General features: G+C 43.0%; 1 protein-coding gene across 6 annotated transcripts in view; it reads left to right on the top strand.

Moving 5' to 3' along the window:
- The window catches only part of LOC308570203 (uncharacterized protein), a 91,839-nt gene that overhangs the window by 15,342 nt on the left and 55,623 nt on the right, over positions 1-20,874 (top strand). For 3 of the 6 annotated variants that reach the window (XR_014000966.1, XR_014000967.1, XR_014000968.1), the window contains exon 2: positions 13,809-13,957. The exons of the other annotated variants lie outside the window; for them this stretch is intronic. The gene's annotated coding sequence lies outside the window, so the exon portion shown is untranslated. The remainder of the gene's footprint in view (positions 1-13,808; positions 13,958-20,874) is intronic. 6 annotated transcript variants of the gene reach the window in all.

A 20,874-nucleotide genomic window follows, 5' to 3' on the forward strand; every position in this document is an offset into this window, starting at 1 on the left:
AGAGAGCAAAAAATACAGTACTTGTTTTTCCCTTCCTTCCTTTCAATCTCACTTGCCCTCACTTGCCTTAGTGACAACCATGGACCAAACCTATGATGTACTGTGAGACAACTGTAAACTATAAGTGGTGAAACTTAGTGTACAGGGTGCAATGCGTATCACTAGATGTTCCTCATGATCCCTTCTAACTCTATGATTCTGTGATTCTATCTCCACTCCCCAACTCCAAAGATGAGGGAGATCCTACCATCCGGAGTAAATTGATTAATTTTCCTGATGATTGCTAGATGTTTGTAATACTTGTTTGGATTCTGCTGTCAGCTACATAAATCCTACAGCAAGAGAGGACTATTGTGCTCATGTCTTGTTGAGGGCTTCCCACAGGCATCCAGGTTTTCCACTTAGAGGACAGAATGCTGGACTAGAAGGGCCTTTGGCCTGATCCAGAATCATAGCTGTCAACTTTCCCCCTTTTTTAAGGGGAAATCCTATTCAGAATAAGGGAATTTCCCTTGAAAAAGGGGAAATGTTGACCGCTATGCTGGTAGCTTTGAGAACACTATTCAGCCATCTCGTCCTCTGTCGTCCCCTTCTTCTTGTGCCAACATCAGGGTATTTTCCAGGGAGTCTTATCTTCTCATGAGGTGGCCAAAGTATTAGAGCCTCATCTTCAGGATCTGTCCTTCCAGTGAGCACTCAGGGCTGATTTCCTTCAGAATGGATCGGTTTGATCTTCTTGCAGTCCATGGGACTCTCAAGAATCTCCTCCAGCACCATAATTCAAAAGCATCAATTCTTCGGCGATCAGCCATCTTTATGGTCCAGCTTTTCTCAGCCATCTTTATGGTCCATGGGGTCACAAAGAGTCGGACACAACTAAACGACTGAACAACGACAAATGTCCAGAATAGCTCTTCTTCTGCATCTAGAAATCTCTTTAATCCTATCAGGCCATGTGCCAAGTCCTGCTCTGTTGCAAGAATGGGATCCTCCCCACCACCACTTTTGCATTATTATTTTTTTGACAGAGGTGGGGTGGATAAGCTGGGAGCACTCCATTAGTGGTGTAAAGGATGCAAGTCTCTTTTTAGGTTCTGGAGTCTGAAGAAGCTGGGGAGGAGAGACTTTCTTTCTATGCCGTCTCCAAGCCAAATAACTTTCTATGCAGGTTGGGTTCGGTTCTTGAAAGAAGGAAGATTTTCAAAGTCGAAATGATTAGATTTCAGCACCTCCGTTGTCCCTCGCAACAGTGAAATTAATCTAGGGATGGAGAGGGCTGGATGGCTGAGAGACAGTCATCCATTGAGCCATCTGCCATGCAGATCTTTCCTCTCATTATCCCAGTAAGCCAGCAGGCGGTTGCAAATTGAAACATGTTTCAGTAATGTTTACGATGTCCTTGTGTGGCGCACGTACTGTAGACATAACAGAGAGAAGTTAATGGTGAATTTATTTTCAGTTCATTTGAGTTGTGTAGGAACAGAGGAAGCTGCTTTATATCAGGCCAGACTGATAGTCTTGGTGAACCATTGCCCACTCACGAGGGCATTGTAACTGTGACATAGTGAATTGAACAGAATGAAGACAAGGTGGGGAGTACCAAATTTTGGCCTTGCACAGGCCACCACTGGAATCGGAAAGACCAAAGTCCGCCCCGGCCCATCATCATTTTTTCCTGTAACCTAAAATCCAGTGCTAGAGTGCAACTGTCCTTTGGTCTGTTGAGCCCTAAATTTCCTGTCAATCAGAGACTTCCTGTCTCTTAGTATAAGCAGAACTGAAAAAACACAGGAAGATCTAGTTGTTTAATGCTGAGTCCTAGAAATGTAAAATTTTCTAGTCTCCAACTTCTCCCCTCAGCCTTAAGAATCTAGGGATTGTGCCTGAAAATTCCTTAAGTGTTCACTGTATCTTTGCAAGGCAGGAGGATGGAGAGGAAACCAGAAGTTGTTCTGTGCTAGGATTTCAAAAGAGCATTCTCTGTATAGAGTTTGCACCTCTCCAACTTAAACTGTGCTGGGACGAAATATGAAAAACACTATGCGGTACATTAAAACTTTATAAAAAAGATTAGATGGAATTTTTTGTGTTTTTTTAAAAAAATAATGAGATCTTATATTTGGATGTTCAAATATGTTTTTAAGTGCATAACATAGTTACTTACAAACCTCAGTATGCTAATATGAATCTCCGAGGGCAGGTTTATTGTCCTGTTATTTACTTCCTAGCAGAAAACCTATTTCCAAGCCAAAATCACCCTTTCTTTATTGACGTCAATAGAAGTAACTCTGGGAAATCTGAGTCAATGTCTTAAATATTTTATAATCTGTAAATCTTCTGAAATGAGGCACTCCTGAAGAGTTTTTGCAGTGAGGTAAAACGAAACCTAGGCCAATCATATTAAATCAAGAAACAGCACCTGGGATATTGAACGAACATAAACGGGCAAAAAGTGAAAAAGCATAATATTGAACTGTGGTTTTTCTACTGTCCTCGCATTCGTGGTTCAGTGTCCCAGGTGTTATATCTTGATTGCATCTTATCTATTGATCATGCAGAATTTATTTATTTCACAAGATTTGTGTATTGCTTGATTGTAAAAAAAACCTCAAAGTGGTTTGCAAAAAAAGAATGGAACAATAAAAGTATCAGTGAAGAGCAGTTTAAAACAATTATTCAAAACATTCAGAAAATAATTAAAATCAACAATAAGCTAAAAATCAGAGTAAAACAAATATCAAAATTCTGCGTGTCTGCATAGGCTTTCCTAAGCAGGTGCCAAAACGAGTACAGTGAAGGTCAATAGACAGGGAGTTCTCTTGCCACACCAAGAGATGGACTTCTTACAAATGTGGAATAAGTATTATGCATCACCTGTAAAAGCAAGTGGGGGCAAGACCATCTTGCAAGTAAAATGGCACCAAGTTGTTATAATAAATTAACAATAATAACAATGTTTTATTTGTACCCCAGCCGGAGCCAGGCTCAGGGCGGCTAACATCATAAAACTAACACAGTATACAAAGAACATAAGAACATAAAAACAGGCAATCAATTAATTAAAATACAGTGGTACCTCTGGATGCGAACGCATCCAGAAGCAAATGCAACCCATGTCTGTGCGTGCGCGGGTCGCGATTTGCCGCTTCTGCGCATGCGCGTGACGTCATTTTGACCTGAGCATGCACGAGCGGCAAAACCTAGAAGTAACGCGCTCCGTTACTTCTGGGTCACCGCAGCATGCAACCCCAAAATACTTATCCCGAAGCTCCTTCAACCCGAGGTATGACTGTACATCTTAAAATTAGATCAGAGCAAATTAAAATCTGGACAGATGGCAGTCCACGGGTAAAATTGAGAGTGGTTAATATTCTCCAGGGCCAACTGTTACCACTGGTCTTATAAAGGACCTGTGAGCGGGCCAGGAGGCATCTTTAATGCTTGTTCTTATACAGAAAGAAAAAAAATCAGACTGAACCCTGACCAAAGGCCTTCACATACTAATAGTAACACCTTGAACTTAGCTCAGCAGCAAATTGGCAAACAGTGCAGGTCTCTGAGCCAGGATGTTATATGCTGACAAGGTCTCACTCCTGTCAGCAACCACGCTGCAGCATTATGCACTAACTTCAGCTTCCGGAGCAAGCAACAGGGGAGCCCTACAAAGAGCACATTGCAGGGATGTCGTCTTGAAGTAACCACTGCATGAGCCACTGTGGCCAGGATTTCCTGGTCCTGCTGCTGCTTGTCAGGTGAGGTAAGGTAAGGAAGTTTCGGAAGTTAGGCGGCAGAGACAGGGAGTTAGTGGGACAAGGTCATTTCTAAGAGGCCTGAACTGGCTTATAAAAATGGCCTGAGTTCTTCCAAAATAAGAAGAAGTCTTCTTCTTCTTCTTTTAAAGAACGTCAGTAGTTTCTGAGGTAATCTCAGGTTATCTTGGATGCTTGTCCATCTCTAGTCACAGTTCATTTTCCTCCCTGCAGGGTTTCGGACTTTTGTTTGCCTCCTGAATATGTGGAATGCTGTTGGGGGGAGCTGCAGTAGATAAAATTAGTGGATGGTGGGAGGTCTAAGCACCTTTCTCCCACCGCTGCTGAAAACTGCTGTCTACAGAAGTTATTTTGCCTTGAAGAAGCAGCCATTGAAGCTTTGTTGTACACATTTGTCTGTGATACTTATTCCGTCCCTTCGGCTCTTTATTCTTTGGCTCTCCTTTCACAGCTACATTTTCAGACTCTTATCGGCATCACAGAGATGTCTCTGGGCTCGGGGTTGTGTTGGCACTCCCATTAAGCATACCCCAGGGCAGTGCTACCACAACAACATAAAAGCATTGGGACTTGATATACCTGCCATGCTCAGTTCCAGCATGTAACCGTGTAATTGGCCTTGCTTAATAGAAACAGGCAGATTAAATACTGTTTACCACCAAAGCAACACTAGGTTGAGTCCCCTGTTAATTGCTTTGCCACATTGTCAATAAATCAGTTGCCAGGTTAAAACGGAAATTAATGTGGTCAAGTGTAAGCATTTGAGACTTGGGAAGGGAACAGCCCTTACAAATGGGTTCTCCTTAGCAGACTTCATCTGCACAATGAAAACAGGCAGGGAAATCTATGGTTCCTTTCTGCTAATAAATGGACGATACGAAACGTGAAGCAAACAGTTGTGACAAGTGTGCAAATGAGGAGCAACAATAAAGCAATTATGGCAGGACACATTTGTGGAGGCCAAGCAGTCAAGCTCTCTTTCTTTCTTCTCGTTCTTCTTTTGTTAGTCATTTGTCCAGTGTTGGTATGAAGCACCAAGTTCAGATTAGGAAAGGTAAAGTCAGAAGACTATTAATGTTTGGGAATTTGATACTGTCACCTTACTTTGACAGATGCCATATCATAAAAAATCAGACCCCCTTTCCGTACTACAGTGGTACCTCGGGTTAAGTACTTAATTGTTCCGGAGGTCCATTCTTAACCTGAAACTGTTCTTAACCTGGAGCACCACTTTAGCTAATGGGGCCTCCTGCTGCCACTGCGCCGCCAGAGCACGATTTCTGTTCTCACCCTGAAGCAAAGTTCTTAACCTGAAGCACTATTTGTGGGTTAGCGGAGTCTGTAACCTGAAGCGCATGTAACCTGAAGCATATGGAACCTGAGGTACCACTGTATATCCTGAGGAGTTGTGGAGGATGCAGTTCATTTTGCATGCTCCTGTTTACTGCAGGTACCTGGTTGTAGTGTTACCCTATATATAAATGCGTGTGTGTGTTCATTCCGCAGTCAGGAACAAAAATGTTTGCATGGTCTAATGTCACAGAGTTGGCCAATTTAAATGGGTAGATTGCTGGGTTCATAGATGCATAGAAAATATACCAGAAACTTTGTTTTATCAAACAGACAAATACTAGCATGGCAGATTTATTTTGTTGCTACCACAATAATAGGATGAGGGCAGTATTTTCCTAGTTTTTAAGTGTGCATTTTAAAATGCACCATTTATAGAGCTGGTATACTGCAGTGACTATTATGAAGGCTTTAGCTACAAGTCGGAAGTCATGCAGTTGGGACAGTTTGCCTGGTCAAAGGAAGAGAATCGAGAGCGGTATCAGGAAGGCTCAGAAACACGAGAAGCAAAAATGCTAAGAAAATCCATCCTACTTCTCACTGATATAGTCTTGGGCTGTACTCCTTCAGATGACAGTAGGGACATATGTGATTGAATGCTCCTTCATAGGGGGAAATCCTTCTATATAGAAAACTATCACCTCTGGGGGAAGACTAAATCCCATCTGCTGAACATGTAACTCTGGGAAATATTTTTATTTTAGTATACAGAAGAGCAGTTATTCGTGTAAGTCCTCATGCATCTAAAGTGCTGCTCAGATACAGTCTGAAACCTTATTGAGGTCTAGACCTTAGGCTGGTTGATTGAAACGGCCATGCTAAAAAACAACAACCCACCAAAATAAAACACAGGCACGGAATTGCGGTTGCAATCCTGAAATTGCTAGCATGTGGGTGGATTAGCAGGACTCCATTCACTCTAATTGGACTCCAGCAAAGGCCTGCCCACATAGAACTCTTTGTAGAGCCTGTCTAAATTAGTTCTCCTCCTTTGCTCAGGGAAGTACTTTTCTCAGAAAATACTCTTTGCCTGTCTACATTGTCTCTGACAGAAACGTATCACAATGAGAGCATGAAAAGAAAGCCATCAAACAAAACCATATTCCATATAATAAACTGAGGTTCGACTTTAGAATTTTATTCCTCCTTCACATCTTTCTTCACCCATTTCCCCCAAACCTTCTAATTTGCTACTTGGGGAAAATAAGCTAACAGCAGGAGAGGAGAAAATATTTTCCTTGGAGTTTTAAAAACATTTCTTCATATAATATTGGCTATAAAGACATATTTGAGCTGTTTCTTACCTGCGGCATGAGGTGTTTCGGGGTTTTGTTTGGCCTGGCCTTTAAAGCAAACCGACCTGGTTCATGTTTCTTGAACTAACACAGTTATCTTCTGGTTTTCGCACTTCTCTCAATTTTTCTACATAGTTCTAGGTTTTAAAATGCACCACAGTGTTTACCCATATGAGTGTTTTCAAGGTTGTCTCTTTTTTTTTTTTACAGTGCATGTTTTGTGAAAAAAATATGTACAGAAATAACAGGCGTTTTAAAGAAATCTGCTGGATCAAGCCAAAGGTCCATCAAGCATTGCACTGTGTTCTCGCAGTGGAATCCCACAAAACAGGATATGAGTGCAGCAGCCTTCTCCTCTTGCTGTTCCAGCAAGTGGTATTCAGAGGTATACTACTTTTGACAGTGGTGGTAGAACATGGCCCTTGTAGCCATTGATAGCCTCCTCCTTCATGAAATTGTCTTCTTCTCTTTGAAGGCCATCCAGGGTGATGGTCATCAGCATCTCCTGTGGTTCTGTCAACTATGTGCCATGTGAAGAAGCACTTTGTTTTGCCTGCCCTGCAACTTCCAACATTCAATGCCCCCAAGTTATCTTATTTATAAGTATTTATAAGTGACAGAGAAAAACTTTTCTCTAGCCATTGTCTCATGGATACTTTTATACACCTCTGTCGTGTCTCCTCTTGCTTTTTCCTTTAGCTAAAAAGTACCAGCGTTGGAACATTTCCTGGGGGGGGGGGGCTATTCTACTATTCTGTTTGCCCCTTTCTGAACCCTTTCCAGCTCTAAAAACTGAGACACAATAAGGGTGAGACCAATTATTGGTCCAGTGTTATGGAATGGATTCATGAATGAACACATCCAGAACCAACACAGCCCAAAAACAGACTGATCCTTCCATCGGTTCCTACGACTATGGACTATTGCCTCTAAGGCCTATTACACATTTTTCCTCAAGGTTGCTGTGCCTCTGCGGACTTTGCTTGATTAGTTTGACACTTCCAACAGTTCAACATCAACCTTCGGGGTCAGTTCACTTAATTAATAAACTGGAATCGCAGTTTCACCAATTTGCTTTCAATTGATGGCAATACAAAAAGAATCTCGTTGTGAATTCCACACGGTTCCTTTCATTCTTGGTGCAAACTAGGAAAAAGGTAGTTTTATGCCAGCAGTTTCAGATGCATGTTATCTAGCTAACTGATGCTATAATGGCAATTTCCACAACAGATGCAAAGTAGAGAAGCAAGGACATTTCCCAGACTTCATCTGGATTTGTATCCTTTTTTTGCAGCACAGTAATTATCTGGGAGATGACATTCCCTTGTGAACCCTTGCAGGAAAACAATTGAAGCCACAAGAATTCTGCACCTTGAAGTATCAGCTACTGGAATCGTCTATAAAGCCTTGAGTCTTCCCAGCTCAATTTATGTTCACAATGGGAAGTAGTGGACACTGTATAAAGCTCAGCCAAATGCCAAGCCTTAGAAATTGACTTTGGCAAATTTGACAATACTTGCACTCCAAAGAGGTTGTGAATGGATTCCTCTCTCTGAATACTGCTGCCCATTCAGCTGTGCAGGTGTCCTCTCGGAAGCAGTAGCTTTTATTTCATACCAAACAAAGGAGAGTTATCAAATAGCGAGACATTCTTCATGTGCTCACAGCACACTCATGTCAGACAGAATTTCTTCTTTTAAAACAGTTTTTATCAATTTCCACTTTTAAAATAATAACTTTTCCTTAGCCGTGTTATTTTAACAATGATACTCAAGTAACTATATTCATAATAAATGAGTTGCAGATAAACATCTAATCAACATCTGTACAGCTACCTTACTGATTCACTCATTCTGCTGTCCAACACATATCAGCCTTTTTATATTCTCACCTTTGCTGTCACTATTAAAACAGAATTGTATACATAAAGGAAAAGAAAAGTGAAGGCTCGGTTTAAAATATTGAATCCTATCGGGCCTTGGGGAAGATGATAGGTCTAGTGGCAAAATTGGATAAGGGACACGGAATTTATCCAAAGCAAGCTTTCTCAATGGGCCCAATGGCTTCCATTCATTTTTATCTTCAGTGCCAAGTGGCAACATAAGTCATACTCCCATGGCCTGCTTGCTCTCCATGGTGCTGAAAAGTGGTCTAATGCCCACAGTCTCATTTCCCCCACCCTTTTCAGATCCAAGGATTTACTCAGCAGCACCTCATAAGCAAATATTTTAGCTAAATCTACTTTGAACCCTCACCAGAGAGCCATAAATCTGATTTTTAGTCATGCTGACTGAAAATTAAGGCATAAAGATCCCTAGATCCACCAGCGCCACAAACCTACCTTACATTCATGGCACAACTCAGTACATGTCTACTCAAAAGTAAATGCCATTGAATTCCATGCAACTGACTCACAGGGAAGTAGTATAGGATTGCAACCTAAGACTGTTACTTATTTACCTCTGCTGGTGGAGCTATAGCCTCGCACCTTCTACAGTAAACCACAGAGTGGTTTACAACATAGAACGTAAAAAAAAAAAGTCACTCTAAATATAATCTCTATACAATACCAATATCTAAAAGTTATACAACTACATAATAGTCCATAATGAATATCTACTAAGCAGCTATGTGAAATTGTGTAGAATATCCCAACAATAAACTCTATAACCTCTGTGAAAAACTTAAAATTATGAGACACTGTAATTACCTACTTATTTCAGGTGCACCTATAAAACAGAGCATGTATCTAATAACAATAAGCTCCTGAACAATAAAGGAGGTGAAAATCAACAGCAGGAGAGCTAAAGTGCAGAAATAATATACAAGTGCATATATCTCCCTGTACAAAACTAGAGTGTAATCCCTCTACCCCAGATAATGACAGACCCTCTCAGCTTTCACCTGAAAGCTTTCCTTTCCTTTCTGAGTCTCTCTCCCTGAGATATCTCCATTTTCCTGCCTCTCTCAACCAGGGTCCCTCCACCATCTGCCAGTTTTATGGGATGCAATGGTGCCCCAGAAGGAAAGACATCAAGGGCATGACCCACTTTTCTGTCTCCCCCTTGAGATGACCCCCACGGGAGTCACACCATCACTGGGCACAGTGGCGTAGCGTGGGTTGTCAGCACCCGGGGCAAGGCAAGTAATTTGCACCCCCTAACCCGTGGATTTGCGCCCCCTAACCCGTGGATTTGCGCCCCCTAACCCTAACCCCCAGATGTTGCGCCCGGTGCGGCCGGCCCCCCCTGCACCCCCCACGCTACGCCACTGCCTGGGCAGCCTGCTGGCAGCAGCAAGCTTTGAGGTGGGTAGAGTTCAATTTGCCTGCCTCTGCTCCTCAGCAGCTTATTAAAACCGACCCATTCACCAGATTGCTGTCAAATTTCTGTAAGAAGTTAAACTGTCTTAGAGAGTGTCTTCTGCACCATTCCACAGACCTTGCCTGTCCAACATGTGAAGGACTTTGAGGCTAAATGACTGGGATGTGACAGAGAATAGAGAAACCTAGCACATCCCCAGTCTCACAGTTATGGATTCTAGCACAGTTCCATAGTCTTTCCTACATCACAGTGATATAGGAGCAGTTGTCAGCTATTACATGCCTATTATCGATTTCTATGCAACTTTAATTGCCATGGCTTCTCCCAGTCAACCCCAGAAATTGTCATTTCTTTCATTTCTTTCACAGCCCACACCCGTAATAGTTCAAAGTGGGGAGGAATCAGGATTGTTCCTTGACAAAATGTCAATGAATGTCTTGAACAAGGCTAAGGAAAATTCTGAATTAAATTAATAATGCGAAATTCTGTATCTTGGGAAACCTCCACCAATATGTATACTTGGGATGAGTAATCTGACTTTCCAGATACTTTTGGACTCTTAATCGTCATCTGCCCCAGCTAGCATGGCTAATGATCAGGGATGATGGCGGTTGAGGTCTGAGAATATCTCATGGAGGATCACAGCTCCCCCATCCCTGATGTAGACCAGAGGAGTCCATGGCATGCAACAGAATCATATGCATGCTTACTCAGGTAAGCCCCATTGGATCCACATTTACTCTCAAGTAAACGGGCACAGAACTGCAGCCTCAGTTAATTGCTAGTACTTTATTTTATTTGAAGCAATATATGCAATTATAAATCCTACTGATGAGGTTGAAGAGAGCTGAGCCGAGCGGTTGCAAATGAAGTCAAAGTGGAGATTTAATTGGGCCATCTTTGGCTTGAACATTAGAACAGCAACAAAAACCTTTGCACACACATCTGTTTTATGGCTACACCAGACATCTTTATAAAGCCCGAATATTTGGCTCTAATCTGAGTGCATGAAATGGGTTTGATCCAATCTTTATTTCACTTTTATCCTTTGCTTCAGATTAATGAATCTTTAATCACATTGATGGGGAAAGTTAATAGAAAAATTAATGAAAGCACAACATCAGGGCCTGAGAGATGGACTGAATAACAATAGGAAGGCTACCAGCTGCAGTCTTTCTTCCTTTCCTCAGACCACAGTTTATGGTTCATAATGCCTGATCTCAGGACATACATTTTTCTACAAATGGTCCATGTTATAAAACATATAAATAACCCAGTAGCATGTTTGTCATATACTTGACATCTAATAAGGGATATTAATTTAAAAGTGCCGAGTACAGAAAGAGCCTTTCAGACTTTAATCCATTTTGTTTCCTTTTACGGTTATCCTGTCGCACTTTCCCGCCACCCGAAGTCATTCATTATAGAATCTCACCTGGCCACTTATCAGGAATGATTTGATGGAGTCAGGCAATCAGTACCTTCCTGTTCATAAAACAGCTTGACAGTCAGCCTTCAGAACTTAACTCTGTCATGCATTGATTCCTCTGTGTCTCTTGTGGGCAAAAGTAAAACAAAAAGGCGAGGAAAACAGGGGACAGATATTGTGACAAAAGAAGGAAATAGACATTATATCATGTGTTGTTTAATCGTGTCCGACTCTTCGTGACCCCATGGACCAGAGCACACCAGGCACTGCTATCTTCCACTGCCTCCCGCAGCTTGGTCAAACTCATGTTCGTAGCTTTGAGAACACTGTCCAACCATCTCGTCCTCTGTCATCCCCTTCTCTCCTTGTGCCCTCAATCTTTCCCAACACCAGGGTCTTTTCCAGGGAGTCTTCTCTTCTCATGAGGTGGCCAAAGTATTGGAGCCTCAGCTTCAGGATCTGTCCTTCCAGTGAGCACTCAGGGCTGATTTCCTTAAGAATGGATAGGTTTGATCTTCTTGCAATCCATGGGACTCTCAAGAGTCTCCTCCAGCACCATAATTCAAAAGCATCAATTCTTTGGCAATCAACCTTCTTTATGGTCCAGCTCTCACTTCCATACATCACTACTGGGAAAACCATAGCTTTAACTATACGGACCTTTGTTGGCAAGGTGATGTCTCTGCTTTTTAAGATGCATTTTTAAGATATCATAGAGAAGCTAAATGGCGAAGGGGAACTAGGGTCCTCCCCAGACCACACAGCCTCTTCTCAGGCCACACCCCTCATGGACTCTGCATTGCACCTTCTTCAAGTGCTTTTGTCTGGTGATGTCTCCTTGAACTCTGATAATGCTTCTTGATTGGGTGGAGGATAGAGATGGGAGTGTGGGTGTGCTTAGAAACTAGCCTAGTGTCCAGAGGTATCTTCTGATACCTTGTTCCACTTACCTCTGGCCTTGTCTACCTCTGGCATGTAGCCATTTTTCTCAGAAGGCAATAGAACCAACCAGATGAAAAAGGTTCTCCGCCCTTGCACTAGACATTGGCCATAGTTACAGGTAAAGGTTAAGGTACCCCTGCCCGTACGGGCCAGTCTTGCCAGACTCTAGGGTTGTGCGCCCATCTCACTCAAGAGGCCGGGGGCCAGCACTGTCCGAAGACACTTCCAGGTCATGTGGCCAGCGTGACATCGCTGCTCTGGCGAACCAGAGCTGCACACGGAAACGCCTTTTACCTTCCCGCTTGTAAGCGGTCCCTATTAATCTACTTGCACCCGGGGGTGCTTTCGAACTGCTAGGTTGGCAGGCGCTGGGACCGAATGACGGGAGCGCACCCCGCCGCAGGGATTCGAACCGCCGACCTTTCGATCGGCAAGCCCTAGGCGCTGAGGCTTTTACCCACAGCGCCACCTGCGTCCCTATAGTTACAGGTAATGTTTACCAATTAGTGGTCCCATTTGCATCAGAAGACAACTTCATCAGGTCCAACGTGGTTAGGCTGAGCAGTGTGATCCAACTGGGGAGATCCACCAAGATGTATATTCACATCTGTATCAACAACAACCATGAATTGCACTTGCTGGTTCAGGGTGACTGAAAGACTCTGACTGCAAACCTATATACACCTAACTGGATCTAAATACTATTGAATTCAATGTGGCTTACTTCTAAGTAGGCATGGATAGGTTTACATTGTGAATGGGCAAAACACAACTGGTTTGAAATGAAATTGTCTTTCAAGAAACATTTAAGGGAAAGCAATGTATTCATTCGTTCAAAATAGCAATTTTGACTAAAGGAACGGTTATAAAATTGGCTTCAGTCATAATGCCAATGTAATTTTCTAGTATTGCTGGCTGAAAAACTTTTAGAGTGATTCATTAAACTCTATTTTCAGATTCTCAACAGAATCTCAACTTTTTGTGTCGATTTAAAATGCTAAAAACGTAGATCTTCTGAGATGGAAATTCTACAGTGTGCCAATCTCCACCCATTGAAATATATTAATTATCCATTGTTCACATCCTAAATTTACATAAGAGGGAAGTTTCAGATGACTCAGGCAGTATTTCCTTGATTTATCTCCTATCTGAAGTTGCTGGTATCCTTTTACAACATTAGTAGGTATGCAGTGAAAATGAGGGCCAAAATTAATGGATTATGCAACTAATTGGGCCCCTTACCAGAAGTTGGATCCAGCACATTCATGACCAGCCCAATTCTACACCACCCCTGGAATGATCTTTTTCAGGAATCTATTGCTGGAATCCCCCACCAGTAGCACTCTTCTCCCCTGGTGGAGATCACTATTGGGGTGGGGATTTCAGACTAGCTGATTCCTCAGCAGTGGCCAATATTGACTGGTGAGGGTAACCCTTTATTTGTGGGCTAAAAAGGAAGGTTATGCTTTGAAGTGTTCTTAAAATTCCTTTTTTATTACTTGAAATAAGAGATAAAAAAGAGGAAACATTACAGATGGTCTTTCTTTTTAACAATTAATTGCTTTACTTTATTTAACTAAAAGTCACCTCAAATTTATTTCTTTGTCTTAAAAAAGCTTGTTGACTGAGTTACTGGTAATACACATTTTTATTTAAATGTCATTAAGTAAATCCATTGCTTCCAACCTTTTTGCCTTAGGGTACTAAAACATTCATCCTGGAAGTCATCAGTTTGTGATGGACATCAACTAGACCTTTGGGGTTTTATCTTTGCCTCATGAGAACTGAGAACGCTGTCCATGGTGGCCTCTCATGGCTGAACAATACAAGGAAAATTGATCATACCAGGTAAGCTATCCTTCGGGTAACGTTGCCCATTATTACTGATCTCACTTGAGAATCAATCTCCCTTTCCCCTCCATCACTAAGAGTGGTGCTTGAGGCCTAGCGCAGCTTTCATATGGTTGTTGCAGGCTTTTCCAGTATTTTCGTGTGCCGAAAGTAATGGTGTTTTCCTGATGTTCTTGGCATCACAGGGGGTGGGGAGCTGGCACAAGAATCAGATGCCAATATTAAGACTCAGCTATACAGCTGCAAATAAAACGTTTTAAATGTGTTGTAAAGTGCAATATACAAACGTGACTCTAGATGGTGAAAGTGAACTATGCCAAATTCAATGTATTTTTCAAATCATTTTTTATTTTAAAAAAGCATTATCACAATGTTTTTTATATGTGTGTAGATTCCACCTTGTTGTTGTTTAGTCATTTAGTCGTGTCCAATTCTTCGTGACCCCATAGACCAGAGCATTCCAGGCACTCCTGTCTTCCACTGCCTCCCGCAGTTTGGTCAAACTCATGCTGGTAACTTCGACAACACTGTCCAACCATCTCTTCCTCTGTCATCCCCTTCTCCTTGTGCCCTCCATCTTTCCCAACATCAGGGTCTTTTCCAGGGAGTCTTCTCTTCTCATGAGGTGGCCAAAGTATTGGAGCCTCAGCTTCAGGATCTGTCCTTCTAGTGAGCACTCAGGGCTGATTTCCTTAAGAATGGATAGGTTTGATCTTCTTGCAGTCCATGGGACTCTCAAGAGTCTCCTCCAGACCATAATTCAAAAGCATCAATTCTTCAACAATCAGCCTTCTTTATGGTCCAGCTCTCACTTCCATACATCACTACTGGGGAAAAAATAGCTTTAACTATATGGACCTTTGTTGGCAAACTGATGTCTCTGCTTTTTAAGATAGTCTCATGGAATAAGTAGAATCTGACCTAGAACCTACCGGCTTTGGATATTCTTCAGTTACCACACTCATACCCATCACTTGTTTGAAGTGATATCTGCAACTGTGGACATGCCCCTTCCATGGTCTGCATACATAGGGTTCTTTAGGAAAATGTTTAGCACCTGAACCCGACTTTGTTCCGTAAGCACCATTTGTTGTTTTGCATCCTGTGGTCTTTTCATCCATCTCAGCTGGTCTGCTTTTGCCAGCTTGATCCCTACAATTGGTGGGTCCTCTTTAATCTGTGTTCACCTTTGGACAAATCCCTCCTATCTCTCAGAGCACTGTTCCAAAGTTGCTGAAACAAGTGCGAAACATTCTCATCAGGAGCAATAAAGTAGGAGCTTCATTTACCTGAAGTTACATTTACTGTTAGAAAAAGTTTTTCAGCAAGAAAAAAAAAATCCCTGCCCGACAATCTATATATCTTTTTCAATATGTGGGATAATTGGGGAACTACTGGTGTGAACTCATATGGTAACTGCATAATATATGCTGTCAATTATCTATTCCGTGACGTGAGTCACAAAAATAAGAAGCCACAATCTTGAGATCCAGTGGGTGGCCTCAATGACAGCAGGCGGCGTTTCTTGATACACTGTCTTTTAGGACTCTCTGATTTTGCTCATCAAGCAGACGTGTCACGCAGCTCAGGTAGAACGTAGTTGCACATAACATTACCATTTTTGGAGCCAGCTCACCACAGGGGAGTTTAAGAGGAGAGACTTCAAAATTATATGTCTAAAAATGAGACTCAAGTTGATATAATTCTAGCATGTCTCTTCTCTTTAAAAACAGGTGTTGAGTTTTTGTTTTGTTTTTTTTAAAAAAGAATTCACAATTCAAAGAAAATTTCACAATCTGCACTAGACCTGGAAACTAACAGCTAGCGCACACATAGAATCATAGAATAGAATCATAGAATCCTGGAGTTGGAAGAGACCACAAGGGCCATCGAGTCCAACCCCCTGCCAAGCAGGAAACACCATCAGAGCACTCCTGACATATGGTTGTCAAGCCTCTGCTTAAAGACCTCCAAAGTTGGAGACTCCACCACACTCCTTGGCAGCAAATTCCACTGTCGAACAGCTCTTACTGTCAGGAAGTTCTTCCTAATGTTTAGGTGGAATCTTCTTTCTTGTAGTTTGGATCCATTGCTCCGTGTCCGCTTCTCTGGAGCAGCAGAAAACAACCTTTCTCCCTCCTCTATGTGACCTCCTTTTATATATTTGAACATGGCTATCATATCACCCCTTAACCTCCTCTTCTCCAGGCTAAACATGCCCAGCTCCCTTAGCCGTTCCTCATAAGGCATCATTTCCAGGCCTTTGACCATTTTGGTTGCCCTCCTCTGGACAAGTTCCAGTTTGTCAGTGTCCTTTTTGAACTGTGGTGTCCAGAACTGGACACAGTACTCCAGGTGAGGTCTGACCAGAGCAGAATACAGTGGCACTATTACTTCCCTTGATCTAGATGCTATACTCCTATTGATGCATCCTAGAATTGCATTGGCTTTTAGCTGCCGCATGAGGTTGTAGCACACATGGCTACAACCTCAACAGATGGCTTGTGTGTGGATCGGCCATATCGCATCAACACTGCAGATAGAGATTTTCGATCTCTTCAAACGCCAGATTTTCCAGTAAAGTCAGCTGCCAGCCACCAACTGTACAGTAATGAAATTATGTCCAAACATGTATGAACAAGGCTTAAGAAGCAGCTCGAAAGGCCTATTAATAAACAGCATACAATGGATGGAATCCAAACAGCTGCTTGAGGCCAATGACTTCTGCCGGCCCAGTGAGGCTTCGGGTTGACTTTTTTCTTAGAACAGCTGATCCAGGTCATATCACAATCTGCTTTTGAATCTCCCTTAATTTTCAAAAGGAGTTTACCATTTAGCATAGGGAAACTCCTTTCCAAGGAGCCCATATTTCACATTCCTTTTGGATCATAGAGTTCATTGCATTGCACCAGAACTCTGAAACTTAGATTCTGAGACTTTTGTATTTTTTAGGGGTTGTGGAGTTCACCATTGGGTATAATTTGACATTGCTGCTTAGAATGCATACATTATGTTCAGTGCTTTTTTTTATAATAATAAAAAGAGGTGTTGGAATTCACCATGATTCCACCATCCATGGAATGATTCTATGATTCCATCCATCCATGCAAAAAGCCCAGACCAAATGAAGCTATTTTGAGTCCAAAAACAAAGTTCTTTATTATACCTGGAAGGGTGTAGTCTGCTCTTCCTCCCTACACTGCTTTTGAAGTTTTGAGCCGGGAGATGAAGGAGGTTCTATACAGCATTTCAGGCCATTAGCAGAATCCTTAGACACAAATGCCTCCTGCTGTTTCCTAAAGCAGGCCAGCACCAGTAGCAACAGCTGCTTCCTAGAATATGCCAAATTTAAAAGCAGTTTAATGTTTTACGGCATGAAATGATTTTGTCAATCCAGGAAGCAATTCTCAAGCCACAACTTCCACAAAGGCGATGTGCAAAGCCTTGCACCATTGCAGAAGATTGTCCCAAACACCTTCAGCAGAGTTTTTCCCACCCCCAGCAGAAGATGCCAGAGAGGACACTATGTGCCGTCCTAAAATTATCCACCCCATCCTAGACCAACTTATCTGGGGAAAAGCCTCATTGAATTAAATGAGACTTACTTTAGTGTAGGCATCTCATATTGTCCAGACATGAGTAAACAGAATAAATCTGTAAATCCTTGGCCTTATACAGTACTGATCTTTCAAGGATTCTTCCTCCTCCCCCTCGTTCATCAGCTCCCCAAGTTTGTTCAAAATCTGATAAAATAAACATGCACTTTTAATAATTGGGAAATCCCTTTGTATTTTCACTGCTCTTGAATGTTTGCTCAATAGGAATTCCTGCCTTAGAAATATTGCTCCTCTCAAACAGCAGACCTCCTTTCTTATTGCCTCCATCTTGTTATTTCTGAACAAACTTACTCGATGAGACCTGGTCCCTGCGCATAAACAGTTTATTTCCACTATTTCTTTTCTTTGTGCTTGCAGAGCTGGCTAGGGTCAGAACTGCTGCGCAGAGCATGGGGAATCAGCGGGAGTTTGTTCATCCTCTTTAAAGTGCTGTATTTTTCATCCGGGAAAGTTTGTGTTCCTCTCTTTTTCTGTGTGCTAACATCACTCCCTTATACGCTGCGGAAGATTGTCTCCTGCCAGGCAAGGCTCCCTGCATGATGCTAACTGTGTTTTCACTTTTCTCTCAGGGGACTTGTGTGAAGGAAGTTCAGAATGTTTAAGGTTCAGTCAGCTAACTTGCCCAGCTCCACATCTGAGATCTGAAATCACACCAGAAAATCTGTTTGCTCCACTGCGTCAAGCCATTTCCTTTGAGAAATGACCAGCACCCACAAAAATACTCCTCCCATAATTGCTCAATTTCCCATGGTGGAAATCAGGGCCCAGGCAGGGAACCAGAGGTAGATTCACATGCACAGGTGACTTGGACTAGCATGGAAAGTGACAATGACTGTATTTGCATGCCCTTTTGTGATTGGGAGTTTAATCTTGTCAGTTTCTCAATCTTCACTTTGATTGTTTAAATCCTTTCAGCCCAAATAATGGCTAAAGGCAGGAATGACAACAGGATTTCCTGGGCTTAGTATGCTGCAAGTGGATTGAGGCCCTTGCTTCACCACCCCACTATCTACTGGCAAGAAGTGCTGCTTAAGTACATATATTAATTCAGCCTAGCGTAGTTCACAGGGCTACAACAAAGATAAAAACGGGTATAGTATGGTAATGTATGCAGTCTTGATTGAGCTCCTAAAAGACAGAGCCTCGAAGTGTCCCTATTTTCCAGGGACAGTCCCAGATTTACAGAAGCCATCCCAGTTTCTGATTTGATTTAGAATGCCCCGCTTTTCCATAGGACGTCCCTATTTTCATCGGAGAAATGTTGGAGGATATGGAGTTATGCGACTCCCGAGCTGAGGAGATAAGTAACTTTACAACCTTTAGAAGTTTTTAAAATCTTAAATGTTTGATTACGTTTTTATATATGTTGGAAGCTGCCCAGAGTGGTTGAAGCAACCCAGTCAGGTGGGCAGGATATTATTATTATTATTATTATTATTATTATTATTATTATTATTATTATTATTATTAGAGTAGGACACCCCTATTTTCATCAGAGAAATGTTGGAGGGTATGGAAAGGTTAGGGATGCGGGTGGCGCTGTGGGTTAAACCACAGAGCCTAGGACTTGCCAATCAGAAGGTTGGCAGTTTGAATCCCCAAAATGGGGTGAGCTCCCATTGCTCGGTCCCTGCTCCTGCCAACCTAGCAGTTCGGAAGCACGTCAAAGTGCAAGTAGATAAATAGGTACCGCTCTGGCAGGAAGGTAAACGGCATTTCCGTGCACTGCTCTGGTTCGCCAGAAGCGGCTTAGTCATGCTGGCCACATGACCTGGAAGCTCCCTCGGCCAGTAAAGCAAGATGAGCGCCGCAACCCCAGAGTCGGCCACGACTGGACCTAATGGTCAGGGGTCCCTTTACCTTTACCTTATGGAAAGGTTTGATGCAAATATATAATGTCAGTGTTCCAACCTACTTTCCTTGGTTAGACAGCTTGGGGTGGATGTGGGAAGAAAGCTTCCCTTGGTTCCTGAAGAGTCTAGCCTAAGGATTAGACTAGGACCTTCTATTGTGCTTATGAAATGTGTCAATAAATATCCCCTAAAACATCCACAGTGTGTGAGAGATGGTTCCATCTTTCTATTCAGCTTGTCCCAGCCATTTTGTGACTGTACTTTTGTACTTTCTTATGTGCCCACTAGCCCCCAAAAGTTGACGACCCCTCCATTTCCGGACATCCTCATTAAAAAGCTGACTGACATGAACCTTTCTTCTACCATCTGTGACTGGATTAAAGACTTTCTGATAGATTGGACACAAACAGTGAGGATTGGACATGTAACATCTAATTCCTAAAAAATCAGCACTGGCACACCGCAGGGATGTGTGCTAAGTCCCTACCTGTATTCATTGAATACATACGATTGTGTATCATCTGACCCACCTACTGCAATTATTAAGTTTGCAGATGACACCACCATAATGGGTTTAATAGGTGGAGACGATTCAGCCAGTGGCGTAGCGTGGGGGGTGCCAGGGGGGCCGACCGCACCGGGCGCAACATCTGGGGGGGGCGCGCGCTCGCTGCCTCCGGAGTCGCCGAAGAGCCTCCGGCGCAGGCTGTAGCAGAGCCCCATGTCTCGTGGAACCGACGAGCTGTGCGCGCGCCCGGGCTGAAGGCGTCCGGCAGGCAGCGGCTCTCAGCCCCGCGCGTCAGGGCCGCGGAGGACGCGCCAGGCAGCCCCTCCTCACAGCCCCGCCTCCTCTGCTGTTGCTGCAGCTGCTGGGCCATGTTGCATTTTCCTCGCCTCTCTGCCCCCCTCCTCCTCCGGGCAAGCGGCGTGGTTTGGGCGGCAGCGCCAGCGGCAACTCGCAGGTTAGGGGTTAGGGGGGGGCGCAAATTACTTGCCTTGCCCCGGGTGCTGACAACTCACGCTACGCCGCTGGATTCAGCATATAGAGGAGAGGTCCAAAAAATATCTACATGGTGCCTAGGGAACAACTTGCACCTTAATATCAGCAAGACAAAGGAGATGGTGTTGGACTTTCGGAGGAAGAGAGGAGAACTAGCCCCGCTGTACATCGGGGAGGGCTGTGTGGAGAGAGTCTCCTCCTTTAAATTCCTAGAAGTTTATCTCAGTGAAGACATTACTTGGAAAATAAATACAACCCAGGTGATTAAGAAAGCCCAACAGAGACTCCATCTCCTCAGAGTATTGTGAAAGAATGATGTCAATCAACATTTGATGATCTCCTTCTACCGGTCAGCAATAGAAAGTGTCCTTTCATACTGCATCATGGTGTGGTACTGTCAGAGCTGCTTCCAGATCCTAGCTCACAGAGGATCACGCTAGCCAG

This window comes from Podarcis bocagei (assembly GCF_964188305.1).
Source record: "Podarcis bocagei genome assembly, chromosome: 12".
NCBI lineage: Eukaryota > Metazoa > Chordata > Lepidosauria > Squamata > Lacertidae > Podarcis > Podarcis bocagei.